The following is a 24,430-nucleotide window of genomic DNA, read 5'->3' on the forward strand; positions in this document are numbered from 1 at the left end:
GTGATATTCTATTGTAGCCCTGAAAACTTTGTTAAGAGGGTAGATCTCATGCTAAGTGTTCTTGCTACAGCTGTTTTCCTTAAAGAAATACAAAAAGATCCATTTGTGTCTGTCCCTCAATATTTACCAATCCCATGTACAATGGGAGGAAATATTTTTTTCTCCTGTGTTTATACTGTGGAACATTCTCTATAAAACTAGTGTAATTCTTAGTTTGAAATTAAAAGAATTCTTAGCCATGAAATTAAAAGATGCTTACTCCTTGGAAGAAAAGTTATGACCAACCTAGACAGCATATTAAAAAGCAGAGACATTACTTTGCCAACAAAGGTCCATCTAGTCAAGGCTATGGTTTTTCCTGTGGTCATGTATGGATGTGAGAGTTGGACTATAAAGAAAGCCGAGTGCTGAAGAATTGCTTTTGAACTGTGGTGTTGGAGAAAACTCTTGAGGGTCCCGTGGACTGCAAGGCAATCCAACCAGTCCATCCTAAAGGAAATCAGTCTGAATATTCATTGGAAGGACTGATGCTGAAGCTGAAACTTCAATACTTTGGCCATCTGATGCAAAGAACTGACTCATTTGAAAAGACCCTGATACTGGGAAAGATTGAGGGTGGGAGGAGAAGGGGATGAAAGAGGATGAGATGGTTGGATGGCATCACTGACTCAATGGATATGAATTTGAGTAAACTCCAGGAGTTGGTGATAGACAGGGAGGCCTGGGATTCTGCAGTCCATGGGATCACAAAGAGTCAGACATGACTGAAGGACTGAACCAAACTCATCTTCAGTATAAAATCACAGGGGAAAAAAAAAAAAAGGATTTATTTATCAATTAGTCTATAAAGTAGACAACATATCTGATTTATATTATTTTTCATCTGGAAAGCCAATTCATTCAGTAAAATCAAATGGATTTTCTAACAAACATTGTATTTATTTGTCTGCTCATTTCCTGGATGCTTAAAGATTGGATGCTTAAAGGATGAAATGATAAATGAAAGGATGAATGGTCCAAAGAAAAGATAGGAAAACCATAAACTATGCACCATATAACTTGCATAGGCCAGGGTTCCTGCTTTGGTCCACCAACACAAAGCATCATGGATATAAGGGAGGCATCTGAACCAGAAGTATGGGATTCTGGAAAAGAATCAGTAATGGCATGAAACTTAGGGATTACAGATGAGGAAACTGAGGCTCAGAGATGAGATCCAGGTGATACAAAGGCAAGATTGGCAGTAGGATCCCGATCTGTTGAATTTCAGGCCATAGATGAGAGAGAGAAAATTAACTGGGTTTGGGGAGAATGGAATTAAAAGAAGTAATGTTTGGATGATACAACAAAACACTGAGTTGGGTTGCAGGGAAAATGTGATTGGCCTATTTATTTTTAAGGTCTTTTTTTTTCCCTTTTTTCATGAAAGTGATTGATATGCAGTGTATTAAGAGAGAGAATGTGTAAAGGGTGGATTAAAATGGGGTAAGTGAAATGTTAATTGCTCAATTATATCCAGATCTTTGTGACCCATGGCCTGTTTCCCACTGGGTTCCTCTGTCTATGGAGTTCTCCAGGTAGGAATACTGGAGTGAGTTGTTATTCCCTTCTCCAGGGGGTCTTGCCCACTCCAGGATTGAACCCAGGTCTCCCACATTGTAGGCAGTTTCTTTACCTTCTGAGCCACAAGGGAAGTCTCAAATGCAATAAAGCTCAACAGTAAAGAATCCACCTGCAATACAGGAGACACTAGTGTGATCTCTGGGTTAGGAAGATCCCCTGGAGAATTGAATGGCAACCCACTCGAGTATTCTTGACCTTTGAATTTCACTTACAGAGGAACCTGGTGGACTACAGTTCATGGAGTCTCAAAAGAGAAGGAAAGGACTTGGCAACTAAAGAGCAAAACAGTTCATTAGGCATAAAGGAAAGCAAGAAATAAGAAGAGCAATTCTACTATCATAAGCAGGATAGATCTAAAAGACATAATGGCTCTGGATATGAAATATTTTATGCACAGTTATGTGAATTAATTCATTCATTAATGAATGAATTAATTCATTTTTAGTTTATCATTCTCTTATTTGCTTCTGAGTTAAAGGAAATGGAAGGTAGACAAAATCATCAAGAAGAGATGAGAAAAAAGATTTTTTATTATGACTCTTGATTCCATTTCTGAGGCTAATTTAATTCTTCATTCATCAGAGCTCAGTAATATGGCTTTTTATTAGCCATTCCTTATATGCATCCATTCATGTATTTTTAAACAATCAGGAGGGGCTTCCAAGCTTTTTCAGACAAGTTTAGAAAGATTCAAAATAAATGACTCTCTATGGGAGTAATTTTGGTATTGGAGGAACAGTTTCTTAGAATTACCTGCTGAGATTATTTTTTAAAATTTATTTAGCATCTCTTCCACAGCAAATCCTGAAAGCCTCCTCCTGATTAACCCCTCCCTTTGTCAGTGGTTCTCACTTCCTTCCCAGATGATCTACTGTTACCTGTGGAAGTAGATAAGGCCTTTATATGAGAGAAGAAAAAAAATGTACTTGAAACCTAGCTTAATTACACAAAATTGAAGCTTTTTTCCTGAATTCAACATTAAAACAAAGAAGCAAAACCCAACAAAATCATAAAACTTCCAAATAATTGGTTTGATTTCATTTTTTCATTGAATACTTTTCCATATCAATGCATTTGTAAGACTAGCTTTAAAAGTTTTAAAATGAATGAAAAAGAGATAGTTTTTATTAACTGATGCACAAACCATCTCATTCTGGCTTGTATGAAAACAAAGAACAACACAATAATGATTTGTTATTCTTCACAATTTGTTCTCAGGATAACACAAGTGAGTCAAGCAGGACAAATTTAGGAAATGATAGAAAATGGAAAAAAAATGAGCCCAATGGTGAATGCATACTGATTTGGATGGAGTTTCTAAGTTCCAGCTGCTTTTTCCATAACATAATGTGGGTCTGAGCGACTGAACTGAACTGAACTGAATGTGGGTCTACCAGTATTAAAAGCGAGCCAGCAATACTCCTCTAAAATCTTATATTTAAAAGTATTGGGAATTAGAAACAGCTTTAAAATCACTAATGCTATTGTACAAAGTACACCTGGGGCCCATATAAGGACTGTAAGCTACCAGTTCTTATTTGTTAAGAAAATATTGGCCTGGCCAAAGAGTCCTATTTTCTAGAGCATATTATGGAAAACCCTGAAAAAACTTTTTGCTTTATTTTTGCTTCATCTTGGTTCTTGCAAGTTTCTACCTAATTTGAATTAGGTACATGACAATAGGTAGGTATTCCTGCTATTGCTGCTAAGTCGGTTCAGTCATGTCTGAGTCTGTGCGACCCCAGAGATGGCAGCCTACCAGTCTCCTCCATCCATGGGATTTACGAGGCAAGAGTACTGGAGTGGGTTGCCATTGCCTTCTCCAGGTATGTACAGATCCCTGAATTATACCATTCCACACTGACTGAAAGAGAAAAAGGTAGAGTTACTCTGGTCTAAAGCAATAAGTCCTGAGTTTTAGGTTTTCTTTGTTATCAAACCAACCATTTTCAAAATAAATTTTGAGGACTTGATAATGTCAAGAACATTAAAACAAAACAAAAGCTAATTAAAATGTCAAATACAATTACCATGATGAAATAAAAGCTTTTAAATACCTTTCATTAAAAAAAGAGCAGTTCTTTGAATTTAAAAGTGGGGATTCTTAACAGTGATCACAACAAAAACTTCCAATCATTCCCTCATTTCTTTTTCTTATATTTTTGCCATAGGCTACTGACAATTCAGACACCATAGCTATTTAGAAATATCCACTTTTAAGTGTCTAAAGATTTCGCTCCAGATTGACAATTTTTCTCAGTGAAAGACAGTTTTGCCTTTCCCCCTTTCAGTGAAATTTGAGAAGTGCATAGGAAAGAGGATACTAGGGCCATCTACTTCTAACATGGTAGATGTCAGAGCTTGTGCTAATTTCCCTACATTGCAGAGAACAATCCCCCCGCTTAACCAAAGAATCATCAGACCCAAAAGGACAACAGGCTGAGGTTGAAAATTTGCTTATGCAGAATTGGTCCTTCACTGACAGCCAAGGTTAAAGTCAGTACAGATTTCAGGAGCAGTTAGCTGCTGGCATTTGTTCCCTTCCCTGTTTCCCCCGAGGTCACTAATCTCCAGTCACTCCACTACATCACCTTCCTTATCTGCTACAGCATTCTCATACTTTCACTGGGCTTATGATAAAATTATCCACTGATAATTAAAAACACACCAAAACCAAGAAAACATTGCAACTGTAAGTTTAGGAATAAAATGATGAAGGTATCTTTTAAATATCATATGTGCACACAAATTATCTTTTAAAATTATAAATCTAAAATATAGAATAATTGAAACAATTATTGAATAAATGGAATAATAATGAAAAATAATTGAATATTTTTACAGTATTGAAGTGAAATTCACATAACAAAAGCTAACCATCTTAAAAAGTGAACAATTCAGTAGTGTATAGTAAATTAACAATATAAGGCCATCACTACCTTTATCTAGTTCCAAAACATCTATGACCTCCAAAGCAGAACCTGTATCCAAATAAGGAGTCATTCACCATGCCCTCTTCTCCCTCCACCAGACTTAAGTAAACAACCTGCATTCTTCCTCTAGTGTGGATATGTCATTCAAATGGAATCATAATATATGACCTTCTGCCTATGGCTTATTTCAATTACCATGTCTTTTAGGTTTATTCACATTGTCACATACATCAGTATATCATTATTTTGTATAGCTGAATAATATTATATTTTATGGTTATAAGCAGGGCTCCCCTAGTGGCTCTGATGGTAAAGAGTCTGCCTACAATGCAGGAGACCTGGGTTCAGTCCCTGGGCTGGGAAGATCCTGTGGAGAAGATAATGGCTACACATTCCAGTATCCTTGCTTGGAGAATTCCATGGACAAAGGAGCCTGGCAGGATACAGTCCATGGGGTCACAAAGAGTTGGCAACTAACACTTTATGATTATAACACATAATATCCATTCATCCATTGATAAAAAATTGGTCTACTCACACTTTTTGGCAATTGTGAATCATGTTTTGATAAACATGTATATACATGTATTTTTTTGAGAATTTGTTTTTGATTCTTTTTCTTATGTGGAATTATTCAGCCATATGAAACAGTTATATTTAACTTTCTGAGAAACAGATTGTTTTCTACTGGGACAAAACCATTCATTCCCACTAGTAATTTTTGAGGGTTTCAATTTTCCACATTCTTGCTAACAGCTTTACTTTTCTGTTATTTTGACTGTACCCATCCTGGTGGGTATTCCACATTATGTTTTGATTTGTATTTTTCAAATGACTAATGACGTTGAACAGCTTTTCATGTGTTTGCTGACAATTTGTACGTCTTCTTTAGAAAAACATATATTCAAGTTCTTTGTTCATATTTTTATTTTTATCCTTGATTTGTAAGTTTTCTTTATACAGTCTGGATATTATACACTTATCAGATACATAAATTGCAAATATTGTGTGCCTTTATGTAGGCTGTCTATTCACTTTCTTTTTGACATTCTTTTATAAATATATGTATTTTTAATATGAAGAAGCCTAATTCATCTATTTTTCCTTTTGTTGCTTATGCTTTTGGTATCATATCTAAGATCCGTCACCAAGCCCAAAGCCATAATCATTTATGCCATGTGTCTTTATGAAATTTTCATGGTTTCAGATCTTATGTTTTGGTCTTTATCCATCTTTTTAAATTTTGTATACAGGACTAGTAGGGATCCAACTGTATCCTTTTGTGTATGGATATGTTTCCAGCAGCTGAAAATACTATTCTTTTCTCATTAAATAGATGACATCTTTGTCAACATTAAATTGGCCAGAGATATATGGGTCTGTTTCTGGGCTTTTGAGTTCTATTCCATAGGTCCATACATCTATTTTATGCCAGTACCACACCATTTTGGTTTTTACAGATTTCTAGTAAATTTTGAAATCAGGAAGTGTGAGGTGATTTTATATGCACTTTTATATGCACAGTACTTGTTTAAAAATTAAAGGTGTTGTGTAAAAAGAAAAAGAAATGAAAACCTAATCTCTGTCTTCTTGGGAAAACTATAAAAAATAAATTAAAATATAAACACAAGATAATATATAGCTGAATACCAAAGTTTGCTGTTCATATTTTAAAAATTATAGTCAGATAATAGAAAGGTATAGTAAGCCAAAATTATGGGTAAGGTGGGAACTGGAATCCACCTTCAAGGAAAGCTTAGAATTTATATGAAAAAGAGGATATGGATTCAAATGCTTGTAAATGCTTACATTTCACTTTCTCCATACCTTTTCTAGCTTATTATGATCTGCTATTACTTTGGCTTTTATGTACTAGGAGTCTGACAAATATGAAACTAAGATCAGGAAAACAAGTTTCTTTTGAACTATGCAGATGATTGAGCAGTGCTAAGTTTTAGATGCTAAAGATCAATGAATATTGTCAATATCAGGGGTATAATCAAGAATGCTTTCCCATCATGCCCTGATTCTTTCTTTAAGATCCCCCATTCTTCTCTGGCTTTGCTGACCAACTCAGTGTCTCCAAGTTTTTTGTTTGCATTTTTTTTTCTGTAATTCTTCCTCTTTCTTGCTTTGTAGGACTTTGTTTTGTGCAAACTCTATGACTCTAAACTTGGTAAGAGAGCAGGCATTGACACATGAAGGCTAAAATAGTCAGTGAATTTTTTTTTTTTAATCATTAAGAGTAATGATTTATTTTTCTTATTTTTTTAGTTTTTTTAATATAAATTTATTTATTTTAATTGGAGGTTAATTACAATATTGTATTGGTTTTGCCATACATCAACATGAATCCACCACAGGTATGAAATGAATCACCAGTCCAGGTTCGATGCAGTGAATTTGTTTTTAAAAAAGGTGAGCAGCAGTGGGAATTTGAATTGATATAGTCACTATGGAAGACAATATCTAAATTCCTTAAAAAACTAGGAATAAAACCACCATATGACCCAGTAATACTATTTCTAAGCATAGACTCTGAAGAAACCAAAACTGAAAAAGACACATGTACCCTAGTATTGATTGCAGCACTATTTACAATAGCTAGGAAATGGAAGCAATCTAGATGTCCATATACACATGAATGGATAAAGAATTAGTGGTACATATACACAATGGGATACTACTCAGCCATAAAAAGGAATGCATTCGAGTCATTTTTAATGAGGTGGATGAACCTAGAGCCTTTTATACAGAGTGAAGTAAGTCAGAAAGAGAAAAACAAGTATTAATATTAATATATATATATATATATATATATATATATATGGAATCTAGAAGGATTGTATTTGCAAGGCAGCAATGGAGATGCAGATATAGAGAACAGACTTATGGACAAGAGTGAGGGAGAGGAAGGAGAGGGTGAGATGAATGGAGAGAGTATCATGGAAGCATATACACTACCATATGTAAAATAGAGAGCCAATGGAAATTTTATGTATAACTCAGGGACCTCATACTGGGGCTCTGTAACAGCTTAGAGGAGTGGGAAAGGGTGGGAGGTAGGGTCAAGAGGGAGAGGACATATGTACACTTATGGCTAATCTATGATGATGTATGGCAGAAACCAAACCAATATTGTAAAGCAATTATCTTTCAATTAAAAATGAATAAATTTTTAAAAAGTTGAACAGCAAACTGTCTCCCTCAATTTTTTTCTTTTACCTCTTAATACATCATAAAATCGTGACCAATTTCTTCTGTTATCTTTGACTACAACTAACTTTTTTACTTCCTTCCTACCTCCCTCTGTTTCTTCTTTCCTTTTACCTTCTTCTTCTCTGTCACTCTCTCTTTTTCACTCTTTTCCCCAACTCCTTCCTCCCTTCTCTGCTTTCCTTCCACCCTCCCTGCCTTCCTTCTGCTGTTCTGCCTTCCTTTTTAGCTTTCTCTTTATTTTTGAAATGCACTTGCCTTCCCAAGCATCTCACTACTTCTACCACAACTCTGGAACTTTTTATTTTCTCACATAAGGGTAGCTAAAACATATATTTCAATAATTCTTTTTTCCTGTGTTTTATGAGAGAGTTATTAGAAAAAGTGAGAGAGTGTAACAATTGTGGCATGTTATCTTCAACCAGTCATTTTGTACCAACTTTTGAAGACTCAGCAGAAACATTTTACTTTAGTCTATATCAAAATTCTCATCTTTTCTTCTAAAAAATGATGTAATAGCCATTGATGTCAGCCATTGTCTTAACTCTGCAGGATCCCTGAGAAAAGACATGTTTCTTAAAATGATTCTGGGGCTCATAGAACGAAAGAAAGTTTTGAGCTAGATAAGACAGGCTCTTTCACACTCAAAGCCAAATCAAAACAAAAAATAACAAAAAAATACAGACATTATCAATCAATGGATTTACAGCTGCCCACGCTTTGACACAAAGTTTGGAAAATCAGTACCAAACTTGTTAAGCCTTTCTTTTTTCTTTTTTAAGTTCAAATAGTTTGCTACTGATGGATACTACTAGTCTATTTTTCTATCATGAGGGAGAAATATATATGCATCAGTGTGTATAGGGTTAAGTATGTGGTATACCTATTAAATTAAAAGTCTCTAATGTGAGCTTTAAAAAAAAAAAAATCACTGAAGTGACTAGGTTAATAAAAATGTGAGTTCCAAAAGAAATGGTTTTGCCTAAGACTCAGGTAATTGAAGGGAGTGTTTGCAGAAGGAATGTATTTAAAAAAAAAAACTCCATTCTGGCATTTACTTGAATTTGTATGAAATTAATTACCAAGCAGAATTTGTCTTCTCTTATTTGACAGATAGCCTTATGAATATCCAAAGGCATTCTCATAACCATGAGCTGTGTAAAAGCATGTATATTTGGAATGCATTATAAACATCTTGGGCAGCTTCAGTCCTTGGAGGCTAGGGAGGGCTGATGGAACTGAAAGGGAACACTGATTTATTATAATGCTAAGTAGTTTACCAGAGGTGTTTGTGATCTGGCTCTGGAAATACAAAGCTAATCTAAGGGAGAGACTTCTGAGGATTGTACTCTAGCTGCAAGCATAGACAGAATGTTTGATACTACCTTGTTTTCTATAATTCCTGCATCTGCACATAACTGAACATCATGCTGGGGTTTTGGAGGCACAAATGCAGCCCCTCCAAGTCTATAGTAACAGGTGAAGTTAGGTGCTTTGCAAGTGCCTTGGCACATCTTAGTAAATTTATCTGTGCCTTAGATGAGTCCCTCTCTGGGTTAGTTTCACTCCATTGCAGTTTACCCTGTTTTATTTGAACTGTGTGGATTTGAGAAAGCTGCTAAACTGTAAATCTTAGATTGTTTAGTTGTAAACTGAGAAACTTCACAATGACGCTCTTTCTATTTAAAGCTGAAATGCAGGTAAAACCTTGTGTAACTGATCTATGACCTGAGAAATGTACTAACACTTGTGTTTCAAATAATTTAATTATAATTTAATTTGAAACTTACTGGTGAGAATGGATAGCAAGGTCCTTAGGCATAATTTTCACAGTATAGTGGAGCTGATAGCCTCGTAAAGGTATTCACTCTTACTGCATGCCATAGAACTTCCTATATTGTTGAGTAGATATTCTATAATGATTTTGTGCAATACAGTGGATACTAGCACCTGTGGCTAATAAGTCCTTGAAAGGTGGTTACTGTGAATGAAAAACTGATTTTTAGTGTTAAATAATGAAAATTGAAATAGCCACATGTGGTCAGTGGCTACTATGTTGAACACCACAGAGTCTATGCTCTACCTCTTAAAAATCTTTTATTTTTTTTAATTGGGGTATAATTGCTTTACAATGTTGTATTAGTTTTTGCTGTACAACTAAGTGAATCAGCTATATGTATACATATATCCCCTCCCTCTCAAACCTAAAAATATTGACACTATATGTTATTATACTACACCTGTTGTATAGTATTTACTCAGCCATAGTTTAAAAAAAAAAAACAACAACAATGCTTAGGATTTTACTCTATCTTCTTATGGTTGTTTAGCATCTCGATGTGCCAGGGATTATGGTAATGACTTGATATAGTATGTTATTTGGACAGCAAGGAGATCAAATCAGTCAATCTTAAGGGAAATCAACCCTAAATACTTGTTGGAAGGATTGATACTGAAGCTGAATTGGTCATCTGATGTGAACAGTAGGATCATTGAAAAAGTCCCTGATGCTGGGGGAGATTGAGGGCAGAAGGAGAAGAGGGCATCAGAGGATGAGACAGCTGGATGGCACCACCGATGCAATGGATGCACATTTGGGCAAATTTCAGGAGATGGTAGAGGAAAAAGAGGCCTGGTGTACTGCCATCTATTGGGTTGCAGAGTCAGACGTGACTGGGGGACTGAACAACAACAACCATATGTTATTTAAGACATGGCCCATGGTCCTCTGGTAACACACTGATTACTAAAAATGACAGGGATATTTATGAAAGATCCTATGATACTCATGTGTTGCTTGATACAGGAGAGCACAGAGTACTCCTGGAATACAGAGAAAGGAATTTACATCTGACTAAAAGGAAATGCTTCCTCAAAGACATGGCATTTGAACTGAGTCCAAGAAATAAGAAAAAAAAAAAAAGAAAGAATGGGATACAATCAACAGAAAAACTGTCATCAATGAACATTTAGAATTTCTGGATAAAATAAAACAAGATAGTTTTATGCCTATAAGAGAAAAAGAAATAAGAAAAAGAACTTCCCAGCTTTTAAAAAGGAAAGAGAACTGACAACTAGATTAGTAAATACGTGTGCTAATACTGCAGCTGAACTATATTGACTCTGGAGGTTATTGCTCTTTATGGTCTAGAAACTTGGGGTTTGAAATCTCCTCAGGATATCAGACAAGGTCATAGGAGTGGAAACAGAGATATCCATAAACCCAGCATCCTAAAGAAAAGGGCTGAACCCTCTGTGAAAGATGTCGACTTTGCAGAGAGAGTCAATCAAGCACTGTCTCTAAGGCAGTGATTCTCAGACTTGGCTGCATACTAGCATCACCTGCTGGGAAGGAAAAACAAACAAATGCACAACAAAAGAGCAAAAAGCAAGGATGCCAAGGTTATATCATGGGGACTAATTAAATCAGAATAACTGACCATTCATATTTATTTAGAGCTCCATGGGCAACTCCCAAGTGCAGCCAAGTTTGATGCTGCTGTTGGAGGTGATCTTCTCTGAAAATTTAGAACCCCACATGTCACATAAGTGGAGATTTAAATTTATTCTCTTACCTTGAGCAGAAAATCATAATCAGATATGTTAGCAAGAATAGCCTTCCTAAATTGTTGATATTCCTGGGTGTCCCGGCAAAAGCACACTGAAGGGATTTAACTTGGGATACAAAGAATCCTGTAGACAAAAGCATTTTCTTCCAAAGTTAAACAGAAAACAACAAGCAACAACAAAAACAAACAAACAAAAAAAAAAAAACCAGGACACACAAACACATTTCACTTGCATTCTTGTTTTTCCTCACATGACTTGACACAAAATTGTGCTTAACAGATTGGTATAATACATGTTTTCCATTTCACAGGTCTATGGTTGGAATGTATCACCAATCCTAGGGTATAGGAGATGGTGACCAAAATCACCCTCAAGAAAAAGAAATGCAAGAAGGCAAAGTGGTTGTCTGAGGAGGCCTTACAAATAGCTGATAAAAGAAGAGACATGAAAGGCAAAAGAAAAAGGGAAAGATATACCCAACTGAAAGAAGAGTTCCAGAGAATAACAAGGAGAGATAAAAAAAGCCTTCTTAAGTGAACAATGCAAAGAAATAGAGGAAAACAACACAATGGGAAAGACTAGAGATCTCTTCAAGAAAATTGGAGATACCAAGGGAATATTTCATGCAAAGATGGGCTCAACAAAGGACAGAAGCAGCAAGAACCTAATGAAGTAGATGAGATTAAGAAAAGCTGGCAAGAATACACAGAAGTACTGTACAAGAAAGGTTTAACAACCTGAATAACCACGATGGTTTGGTCACTCACCTAGAACCAGGCATCCTAAAATATGAAGTAAAGTGGGCCTTAGGAAGCATTACTATGAACAAAGATAGTATAGGTGATGCAATTCCAGCTGAGCTATTTCAAATCCTAAAAGATGATTCTGTTCAAGTACTGCACTCAATATGCCAGCAAATTTGGAAAAGTCAGCAGTGGACACATGAGTGGAAAAGGTCTTTTTTCAATTCCAATCTCAAAGAAAGGCAATACCAAAGAAAGGCAATACCAAAGAAAGTGAAAGTGAAAGTGAAAGTGACTCAGTCGAGTCCGACTCTTTGCAACCCCATGGACTATACAGTCCATAGAATTCTCCAGGCCAGAATAGTAGAGTGGGTAGCCTTTCCCTACTCCAGGGAATCTTCCCAACCCAAAGATCGAATGCAGGTCTCCTGCATTGCAGGCAGATTCTTTACCAGCTGAGCCACAAGAATGTTCAAATCACAGTACAATTGTACTCAATTCATATGCTAGTAGACTATGCTCAACGTCCTTCAAGTTAGGCTTCAGCAGTACATGAACTGAGAACTTCCAGATGTTCAAACTGGATTTATAAAAAGCAAAGAAACCAGAGATCAAATTGCCATCATCTTCTGGATCACAGAAAAATCAAGGGAATACTGAAAAAACATCTACTTCTTCATTGACTATGCTAAAGCCTTTGAATGTGTGGATTACAACAAACTGTGGAAAATTCTTAAAGAGATGGGAATACCAGACTACCTTATTTGTCTCTTGAGAAGCCTATATGCAGGACAAGAAGCAACAGTTAGAAATGGACATGGAACAACAGACTATTTCAAAATTGGGAAAAAAGTATGTCAGAGCTGTATATTGTGACCTTGTTTATTTAACTTCTATGCAGAGTACATCATGTGAAATGCCAGGCTGGATGACTCACAAACTGGGATCAAGATTGCTAGGAGAAATATCAACAACCTCAGATATGCAGATGTTACCACTCTAACGGCAGAAAGTGAAGAAAAACTAAACAGCCTCTTGATATAGGTGAAAGAGGAGAGTTAAAAGCTGGCTTAATACTCAACATTCAAAAAACTAAGATCATGGTATCTGGTCCCATTATTTCATGGTGAATAGATAGAGAAAAAGTGGAAACAGTGACAGATCTTGTTTTCTTGGGCTCCAAAATCATTGTAGAGGATGACTGCAGTCATGAAATTAAAAGACGCTTGCTCCTAGGAAGAAAAGCTTTGACAAACGTAGACAGCATATTGAAAAGCAGAGGTATCACTTTGTCAGCAAAGGTCCATATAATAAAAGCTTTGGTTTTTCTAGTAGTCATACATGGATGTGAGAGTTGGACCCTGAATAAAGCTGAGCACCGAAGAATTGACACTTTCAAATTGTGGTGCTGAAGAAGACTCTTGAGAATCCCTTGAACTGCAAGGAGATCACACAAGTCACTCTTAAAGGAAATCAACTCTGAATATTCATTGAAAGGACTGATGCTGAAGCTGAAGCTTCAGTACTTTGACCACATGATGCAAAGAGTCAACTCTGATGCTAGGAAAGTTTGAGAGCAACAGGAGAAAAGGGTGATATAGGATGAGATTGTTGGATGGCACCTGTGACTCAATGGACATGAGTTTGAGCAAACTCTTAGAGACAGTTAAGGACAGGGGAACCTGGTATGCTGTAGTTCATGGGATCGCAAAGAGTTGGACACAACTTAGCAATTGAACAACAGCAACCAGTGCCTAAGAGTTGCCCTTTGTTTCTCTGAGTCTCCTTATACCAGGATTTCTGTTATGTTTATTTCTTTAGTACAGTCAAAATTCTGAAGTTGCACTTATCTTAGGATCACATTCAAAATGTTCCTTATATTGATGGTAACTTCCCAGTCCACTTTACCTCCTGGGGATAACCAAAGCTGTCTTTACATTCTCTTTTAAAGGTGCTGGTTATACATCCCTAACTCCACCTGATTTCAATGTCACTCTATAACCGTACCCACTAATCATGGTTATCCTGACAAAGACAATCAAGAGACAGTTGAGAGATAGTCTAAAGGAAAAAAAAAAAAAAATCACAGCAGAGGGCTTATATGTCTTGTTATCCTGGCTTGTTTGTGGATAACAAACAAGAGAAAACAATGATAATCCTGCTTTCATGGTTTCCAATTTTTTCCTCATGTCAACCCTTTACTTCAGTGTTTTCTCCTACCCTCCCTTCAGCATCAGCATCCTTGTCTGCAATTTTCATTGGCTGTCTTCTGTACAAAGTTGATCTTCTCAGGAATGTAGATTTTTCCTCTTTCCTGCAGATGACAGCTACTATTAAGGAGTTTTGCATTCAATTATGAGCAACGGAAATTAGACTTGGACCTTCCTTATGATAGGAGTAGGTCTAAGGTTCTGGAAGTTTATTTCTATCTCTGTGCATGACTTTTGTAATAAATATAACTTCCTTGCCGTGACAATTAGGTAAGGAACTGAGTAATTTCCTTTTTTTTTTTTGCCTAAGTTATAGAATAAATCCTTGCCATCTTCACGTTCCTTTAAGACAGAAGACTGCAATGCATTTGTTTATGTTGTACTTCAAAAATATTTGACCCACCAAGGAAAAAAAGGCAAACTATTTGCTTTTTCCTTATAAAATGGATCTATATCAAGGAATCAAATGCAGAGTATTTTATAGCTTCTTCTTCTGGCCATCTTAGAAATTTTGTTGTCAGTCAATCAAGGAAAAAATATCAATAGATGCTTTTGATTTATAAGCCACGGATAGGAACACAGAGACTCATATTCAATGAACATATAATGATGTTTCAAAGATCAGACCTGTCTTGGATACTTCCCCAGAAATATATATATATATATTGCTATTGCTAAGTCACTTCAGTCGTGTCTGACTCTGTGCGACCCCATAGACAGCAGCCCACCAGGCTCTCCCATCCCTGGGATTCTCCAGGCAAGAACACTGGAGTGGTTTGCCATTTCCTTCTCCAATATATATGTGTGTGTGTGTATGCATGCGCATAATTTACCACTTACAAAAACACTGAAAATTATAAATATTTTTATTCAATTAATTCAAATCATAGGCCTCTAATAGGCATCTTTAATACCAGTATATGAAAATTTAACTTTTTTTGACTAAACTACAGTTCAGTTACATGTCAGTCCAAGTCAATTTGCTCTACCGTTGGGTCCAACAATTTGATAGAAATTTATCTTGTTAGGAATAAAAATCCATTCAAAGATTAGTTCATGGATAACTTTCTATTATTTAGATAAGCATAGACATGGCTAATAGTCATAAAATTATAAAAAGAAAAAACATACCTACATTGATTTATGAAGTATTTCAAACCAATAATTATGTGGAAAATTAAATATATACAAGATGAAAAATAAGATGACAGAGTTTTTAAATCATGATCTCTCTGAGGAAGTGCCCCTGCAGCAACCACACCCACACTATGCTTCCTTTAGATACAATGACATTTGAAGAGCCACTGGCAATATATGTAGAAGTAAATGACTGAGATACTTCCTTATAAGAAAATCTGAAAGTCTACAACTCATTCTTTAGAACTGTCTTCACCATTAGCAAATAATTTTTTCTTCCAAGTCTCAATGTCTTCACCTATATAATAAAAATGATAACAATATTTTCTGCTGTGCAGAACTTGTGAAGTTCAACTGTTATGATTCTGTGTGATAATGCATATATATCCAAGTGTAAGATCTGGCATTGTAAGTTGATATATGTATATGTGTATGTGTGTGTGTATATAAACATATGTAAGAGTTGGACACGACTGAGCGACTGAACTGAACTGAACTGATGTAATTATTAAATGATATAGATTACAGTAATATTTAAGTGATTTAAGGTTCTCTAGAGTAGGCTTGCTATGAAATATTATTTCAAAGTTATATTTCTGATCGATCCATGTTATTGTTTTTTTTGTTGTAGTTTTTGGCTTCTACATTATAGTCACTCAACTACTGAAGGATCTTCTAAATATTCTGGAGGCATATTGTGATGGTGCAGTCAAGTTTTTACATAGGAGTTAGAAAATATTAGTAGTACACCTTAAATTCCTTCCTCAAATCCAAGGCCTGGTGTTCCTTGAATGAGCTCTTAAATGATTAAGGACATATATGGGCCACTTATGGGGCTTTTAGTAGATGGAGACATTGATTTTTCAGTTCATTATCTCCTTTTATTTGAGAATTCTTGTTTCTGGAGCCTTTTGTATTTCATTTATTTTTGAATCTCTGGAATGTGCAACTTGTTAACTTAGCAATGAAAGGCCAGAAACAACATTTGTATATTTGATGCTGTCTGCCCCCCTAAAATATGAAGGATTTTTAAAGTATATCCTATTTATTCTAAAGAAGAGATGGTTTATAATTCACATTTTATTCTGCTTACTTCATCTGATTTGTAACAAAGTCATGCTCTATCATCTTTAACATCACCTTTAATATTAGATTAAAAGCACTTATACTCCCTGTAATGTATCACCTTTAAATGCCTACAAGTATTGGCATAAACTCCAGTAAATATGAGGTCAAAATGTAATAAAGAGGATCATTTAAAACATTCTGTTTAGTGATATGACTAATAGTAGAGAAGAAATATACAGCAGATATTTATTGTTGAGAGAAATCAGGATAAAGAATAAAAACAATAAGTGAATGAGATGAATAGAAAGACAGTTTCTCTAAAGGATGAGAAAAGTTCTAGGGAGGAAACTTGCAGTGTCTTAGTTACAATAGTACATGTCATGCCTCAGTCTTGGAGAACCGGTAAGTTAACACTGTAAGTCTCTACTTGCTCAATGGGCTGTACTCTCAATAGTTATCATCTACAAATCTTGTTAAAGCAATTTAAGAGTGAAAAAAAAAAATAGTTGAATCCTAGGAGAGCTGCTATTCAGAAAGAGAAGGAGCTAAAATATTGCAGAAGTCTGCAAAGCTAATGAGTACTCTGAGGAGTGGATCTCCACAGGGAAGTTTGTCAGGTCAAGTCATTTACTGTGCATCATTTTAAAATTTACACCAGAATAAGAGTAATTATATGCTCTTTCTATGTAAGATCCAGCATAGGGAGATGTCATTGCACCTGAGAACTGCATGTTTCCACAACTATTCTTGTAAAAGCATTATATTAGTGAGCATAACAGAGAAAAACAATTTATAGATGTATAGAATAACTTGCAAAGTGAACACTAGACCCTAAATGAAAAAGAAAAGATGCTTAGAGAGTATGCAGGCTTTAAGTTCAGAAAAACAACACAAATAAACCACTTCCCATGTCTATCTCTGTCCTTGACTGTTTCACTCACGGGCTCTCTTTGTGGTAGTGTCATCCATGCCTCTAATAATCTGATGTGCTAAATGGTGTTGGGGGAGTTTTAAACTATTTATTACCAGTACATTCATTGTATTAAATTGAAGCAGGGTAGATTTACATTGCACACTTGCATTGAGATACCCTATTAGAATTAGAAAAAAAAAAAAATAGGAAGTTTGTGAGCTCATCAGAAATTGTCCCCAACTTTGAATAAGATCCTGGAAAACAAAATGCATTGGATCAGCAACATAAATGTTTGCAGTGACATAAATGTTTGCAACATAAATGGTTGCTATGAGCTTGAATACTTCTCTCTCAGCCAGGAAGAGTTATTTAGCATTCTTTGAAGTACTTTCATTCTTCAAACTTCTCCTTTGGACTGAGTGCCCTTCTTTGTCATAATTCCTCTATTACCTTTCTATCATTTTCACCAAAATTTATCATTATCTTTTGCTACACTTACATGATTATAAGATCTATCTCTACCACTGCCTATGCAGAATATGAGTGCCCTATCCCTGGACTTATTACACTGGTATTGTTTTTTATTCTATTTATCTCTTACAAGACTACAAGCACCTTCAATTTTAAATCTTGCTTAATTTATATCCAAATGCACTAAGTTTAGTATAAGCCTTTGTATACTGCCAATAAGTAGAAAAGTATTACATATATATGTCTATATACATAAACATGTGTGCTTAGTCACTCAGTCATGTTCAACTCTTTGTGACCCTATGCACCATAGCCACCAGGCTCCTCCATGGGATTCACCAAGCAAACATACTTGAGTAGGTTGCCATTTCCTCCTCCAGGAGATCTTCCTAACCCAGGGATTGAATCTGAGTCTTCTGCATTGCAGGCAGATTCTTTACCATCTGAGCTACCAGGGAATATTTATATATATATATATATATATATATATATATATATATATACATACATACAAAAGTATAATTTATAAATTTCCCTCGTGACTCAGACTGTAAAGAATCTGCCTGCAAGGCAGGAGATTTGGGTTTGATACCTGGGTAAGGAAGATCCCCTGGAGAAGGGAATGGCCACCTACTCCAGTATTCTTGCCTGGAGAATCCCATGGACCAAGAAGCCTGGGAGGCTATAGTCCAATGAGTCACAAAGACTCTGATGAACTGAATGTCTAACACTTTCACTTTCATGTGTATATATAACAAATTGTGCTTTACCTGTATATATGCATGTATATATAGGTAAAGCAAAAATTGTTTTCTTGATTTCATGTAATAAGAATCAAAAAAATAATTCTTAAAATAATTTTCTATTGAGTCTCATTAGTTGATTAACTTTGTCCATCACAAGGGCAGATAGTACCAGATTACATCTTTTATTTTTCAATCTTTTTTTTTTTGAAAGGACTTTGTAAAGTGATAGTGTATTTAGCATGTGCAAAACCTGAGACTTGGCAATCTGAAAAGGCCAGTTTCTATCTCTGAGAAATACTACAGGAGAGATTCCAATCAATAGTAATTGACCAGCTAATCCTAAAACCTGATCTTGGTCCACTATGGTCACTCTTGATTTCAATACATCAAAGCAACAAATCTCAGCATGTTCTGAAAACAATAGTTGTGCTTTACATAATTAAGCATAATCTCTCACCAAATTCTATCATTTGCAGGTAGGTTTCCTTCCACTTTGGCTCTTCACAAAGTGATTAGAAACCATCATAAAACATGTAGTAGACTGTTACCTAACTACTGTCAGCATTAGTTTTGTGGCAGTTAAATTGGCCAGAAATGAACACTAAATGTAAGTTTAGCATGGTAAATAGAAATGTATACATCTCCAATTAGTCAGTTCAGTCGCTCAGTTGTGTCCAACTCTTTGTGACCCCATAGGCTGCAGCATCCCAGGGCTCCCTGTCCATCACCAACTCCCAGAGCCAGCTCAAATTCGTGTCCATTGAGTCAGTGATGTCATCCAACCATCTCATCCTGTCATCTCCTTCTCCTCCTGCCTTCAATCTTTCCCAGCATCAGGGTCTTTTCCAATGAGTTAGTTCTTCTCATCAGGTGGCCAAAGTATTGGAGCTTCAGCATGAGTCCTTCAAATGAATATTCAGGACTGATTTCCTTTAGGATTGATCTTGCAGTCCAAGGGACTGTCAAGAGTTTTCTCCAAAAAAAAAAAAAAAAAAGAGTTTTCTCCAACACCACAGTTCAAAAGCATCAATTCTCATATATGTCTCTGAAGTGAAGTGAAGTGAAGTCACTCAGTCATGTCCAACTCTTTGAGACACCATGGCTTGTAGCCTGTCAGGTTCCTCCATCCATGGGATTTTCCAGGCAAGAATACTGGAGTGGGTTGCCATTTCCTTCTCCAATATATGTCTCTGAAGTGAAGTGTGAAGTGAAGTCGCTCGTTGTGTCCCACTCTTTGTGACCCCATGGACTGTAGCCAACCGGGCTCCTCCATCCATGGGATTGTCTAGGCAAGAACACTGGAGTGGGTTGCCATTTCCTTCTCCAGGGCAACTTCCCAATCCAGGGATCGAACCCAGGTCTCCCACATTGTAGGCAGACGGTTTACTGTCTGAGCCATATGTCTCTAAATGGGTACTAATAAAAACTAGGAATTGATGGATGTGCTATTTTATTGCCCATGTATGAAAGATAAACTGAGCAGAGGAGTTAAGAATAAGCTTTGAAGCCCGAGTTCAGTGACCAGCCTTGGCAAGTATTATCCACAGGGCTTTCATAGGTTATTTTGACTCCTTAATAGTAAATCCTTTATAGTGTGGTTGTGGAAGGTTAAAGAGATAATAATTAAAAGATTTTTGCATGTTAAGTATGTTTATTAAGGTTGATTCTATGTGATTTTTTTAAGTACGTAACCTTTATTGAGTTATTTAGGTGATGGGTACAGTTTTTTAAATTCATCTTCTCATTTTATCCTGAAAGTATATTATTATATTTCCCATGTTTGGATACCTCACTGCAGGTTACATATATTTAGTAGCTTCCTAAAATCCCTGAATTAAGGAGTGTTGACATTTTGCTTTGGAAACAAGTTATCTGACTCCAAACCTAAGTCCTTAACAACTGTATTATACGCATATGAGTAAATATTATACCTTAGAATCAATTTATTAAAGAAAATCCACTAACTACATTGTTCTTACTTGGGTAGCTAGGAAACTTATAAGTAGAGTTTCTTTTATCTATTAGCAATTTATAAACTACTCTTTTATTCCTGTCTTCTAAAGCTATTGTCTGTTTCTTTAAGCCATCTCAAATTATGTATAAAGAAGAAATAATACAAATAAGGAATTTAAATAGTCACCCCATGAATATTAACTGATACAGTTGTTCAATGCATTGAGAAAATTCTATAAGAAATTGATAACAGCTTCTTTAGTCAATACTCCTATAGCAAAGCTAGATATGCACATCAATGGATAATTAGTATAAGAAATAAAAAGATGGAACTATGTCTTTATGAAAAATAAAAGACCCCCACCCTCAAAAGAAGGTAGTGATCTGCAAAGCAAAAATCAGTGAGACCAGAGTTAGAGGCTTTGATCTATTTCTTTAAATGTAATATGGATATAAAGGTCATTTTTGTCATTTCATACTAAAAAAAAAAAAAGAAAAAGAAAGGCAATGGCAAAGAATGCTCAAACTACCACACAATTGCACTTATCTCACATGCTAATAAAGTAATGCTCAAAATTCTCCAAGCCAGACTTCAACAGTACATGAACTGTGAACTTCCAGATGTTCAAACTGGTTTTAGAAAAGGCAGAGGAACCAGAGACCAAATTGTCAGCATCCGTTGGACTATTGAAAAAGCAACAGACTTCCAGAAAAACAACTATTTTTGCTTTACTGACTACACCAAAGCATTTGATTGGGTGGATCACCACAAACTGGAAAATTCTTCAAGAGATGGGAATATCAGACCACCTGACCTGCCTCTTGAGAAATCTGTATGCAGGTCAGGAAGCAACAGTTATAATTGGACATGGAACAACAGACTGGTTCCAAATAGGGAAAGGTGTACGTCCAGGCTGTTTATTGTCACCCTGCTTGTTTAACTTATATTCAGAGTACCTCACGAGAAATGCTAGGCTGGATGAAGCCCAGATTGAATTGAAATATCCCAATATTTCAACATTGGATTGAAATATCAATAACTTAAGATATGCAGATGATACTACCCTTATGGGAGAAAGTGAAGGACTAAAGAGCCTCTTGATGAAAGTGAAAGAGGAGGGTGGAAAAGTTGGCTTAAAGCTCAACATTCAGAAAACTAAGATCATGGCATCCAGTCCCATCACTTCATGGCAAATAGATAGGGAAACAATGGAAACAGTGGCTGACTTTATTTTTGGGAGGCTCCAAAATCACTGCAGATGGTGACTGCAGCCATGAAAAAGACACATACTCCTTGGAAGAAAAGTTATGACCAACTTAGACAACATATTAAAAAGCAAAGACATTACTTTGCCAACAAACATCTGTGTACTGAAAGCTATGGTTTTTCCAGTAGTCATGTATGTATGTGAGAGTTGGACTGTAAAGAAAGCTGAGCACTGAGGAATTGATGCTTTTGAACTGTGGTATTGGAGAAGACTCTGGAGCATCCCTTGGACTGCAAGGAGATCCAACCAGTCAATCCCAAAGGAAATCAGTCCTGAATATTCACTGGAGGAATGATTTTGAAGCTGAAACTTCAGTACTTTGGCCACCTGATGCAAATAATTGACTCACTGGAAAAGACCCTGATGCTTGGAAAGATTGAAAGCAGGAGGAGAAGGGGATGTCCGAGGGTGAGATGGTTAGATGGCATCACCAACTCGATGGACATGAGTTTAAGCAAGCTCTGGGTGTTGGTGATGGGCAGGGAAGCCTGACATGCTGCAGTCCATGGGGTCACAAAGTGTCAGACATGACTGAATGACTGAACTGAACTTAAAAGGGATAGTAAAAGCTTCTGACATATGACATCAGAAGGGGGCAGAGAGTGCCCTACCTGCTAGCCTTATCAAGGCCTTATACACTTTTTCAGTTGGTTATTCACAATAGAAAGGTCTTACCAGACCAACTTCCATAACATACATCTCAAGATAACAAGATTAGTCAGAAGGTTCGTGTTAAAAAGGATAAACTAGTCCTTGAGCAAGATACATGGTTGTTATATAATCATTAGTACAGAACTTAGGAGAAACATACCCTTGAGTAAGATGAGTTGTTTTGTTGTGTAATCATTAGCTCTGGGCTTAAAGAAAGTTAGTCTTAGAATAAATACATTGCTGCCTTAACAACTCAGAGCTTAAGAAAAAACATCTAATGTGACTAAGATGAAGGAATGTAGGAAAAAATCATCTTTTTTCCCTTTATTGTTCAGTTACTAAGTCGTGTCTGACTGTTTTGCAACCTCATGGACATAGCCCACCAGGCTCCTCTGTCCATGGGATTTCCCAGGCAAAAATACTAGAGTGGGTTGTCATTTCTTTCTTCAGGGAACCCCCCACCCAGGGATTAAAACTGCATCTCCTGCATTGGCAGGTGAATTCTTTACCACTGAGTCACTAGGGAAGCCCCTCTTCACTATATTGCTGTTTTGGATATTGTATTTAAACAACTTTGAGGTTCTCTATAGTATTCACATATTAGGACTGTGGGTCCTAATCTGAATTTTAAATTTATCCTACTTCAACCGGCTCTACGTGTTCCACAAAAAATTAAACTCCACAGAAAGCTTGCCAAATATCAAAGTCTTGGCAATGTTATAATTCCTGGAATATGTAAAATATAACAAATTTTGGGGAGCAAATGAGGCATATGATGCAACAGCTGTATTGACTCTATTTAAATGGACATCAAAGAAGAATTGTTTAACCAGATTATATTTGTGTGTGTGTGTTTAGCAGAATTTGAATTGGGGAATCATACATATTTAATAATTTTTATCTTATACAAAAGTAAAATGTTATTAAATATAAGGACAAAACTATAAACACAAACAGTAAAACAATACAAAGGGTATTTTGTTTCAAGTATGCAATAAAAAACAATCACAAAAAAACATTTTTAATTGCTTTAGTAAACACACATGGAGCAAGACATATACTATTTCTAAGAGGGTCATTGGTGGGAGCCTTTTCCAGCCTGTTGCTAAATGTGATGTGGGAGAAAATTGAGAGGAGATATCCCACAGTGAATAAGATGTCTTAAAAGATATCTGTGCTTCTTTGAAAGACTTTTAGTTTATTCCCCAATTTGGCAAATTTATGAGAGCTCACTGTAAATTACATTGCCCAGAAGTGTCTGAATTTTCTGGCATTTTTTAGAATAATTTCAAATATCATATCTATCAAGAGCTGGTAATTCCATGGGTGTAGGTGAAAGGATGTTGATTGTTTGGGAAAAATATACATGTAAGTATATAATACTTATATAAGATAAAGAAGTTTAAGAAAAGTTGTTCTTATTTTTAAAGAATTCTTACAATTGTAAGGAGTTAAATATTTATGTGTTCATTAAGTGCCTTTAAATTCCATAAAAGCAGAAAAGATATCTGTCTTTTCATTTATATACTTACAATGTATAGCACATAGGTGTTACCTAATAAATGGACTTTCATTAGGAGACTAGTTGAGTGTGTAATTGAGTAAATTAATTAATGTAGTCTGGGAATGGAAAAGTGGACAGACCAAGCTTGTGTACTCAGTAACTTCTTCTTCTTCTTCTTTTTTTTGTTATTTATTTTCTTTTTTTTTTTAAATTTTTTAACTTTACAATATTGTATTGGTTTTGCCATATATCAACATGAATCCGCCACAGGTATACACGTGTTCCCCATCTTGAACCCTCCTCCCTCCTCCCTCCCCATACCATCCCTCTGGGTCGTCCCAGTGTACCAGCCTCAAGCATCCAGTATCACACATCGAACCTGGACTGGTGACTCGTTTCCTATATGATATTATACATGTTTCAA

Source organism: Bubalus bubalis, chromosome 12, assembly GCF_019923935.1.
Source record: "Bubalus bubalis isolate 160015118507 breed Murrah chromosome 12, NDDB_SH_1, whole genome shotgun sequence".
Lineage (NCBI taxonomy): Eukaryota > Metazoa > Chordata > Mammalia > Artiodactyla > Bovidae > Bubalus > Bubalus bubalis.